The sequence below is a fragment of the Eimeria tenella genome, genomic scaffold (genome assembly GCF_000499545.2).
Source record: "Eimeria tenella Houghton genomic scaffold, Eth_scaff2281, whole genome shotgun sequence".
Taxonomy (NCBI): domain Eukaryota; phylum Apicomplexa; class Conoidasida; order Eucoccidiorida; family Eimeriidae; genus Eimeria; species Eimeria tenella.
This window is the reverse complement of record NW_013542138.1, coordinates 2,324-2,639: the sequence shown is the minus strand read 5'-3', so window position 1 is coordinate 2,639 and position 316 is coordinate 2,324.

Here is a 316-nt window from a genome sequence, read left to right as displayed (position 1 = left end):
CAGCAGCCGCAGCAGCAGCAGCAGCAGCAGCAGCTGCTGCTGCTGCTGCCACCCTGCAGCAGAGGGCCCTCGCCAGGGGGCCCCGGGGGGCCCTCCTTTTGAACTTTGAAGGAAGCAGCAGCAGCGCACTGGTATTTTTTGTTGCTGCTTTAAGTAAGAGTCATCAGCAGCAGCCTAAGCCAGCAGCAGCAACAGCAGCAGCAGCAGCAGCAGCAGGCTCAGGGAGAGCACAGACAGCTCGAGGGGCCCCCCGCTTTCTTGAGGCCCCTAGGGGGCCCCCTCCCCCATGAAGGGCCCCCCTTTGCCTGCGCTGATT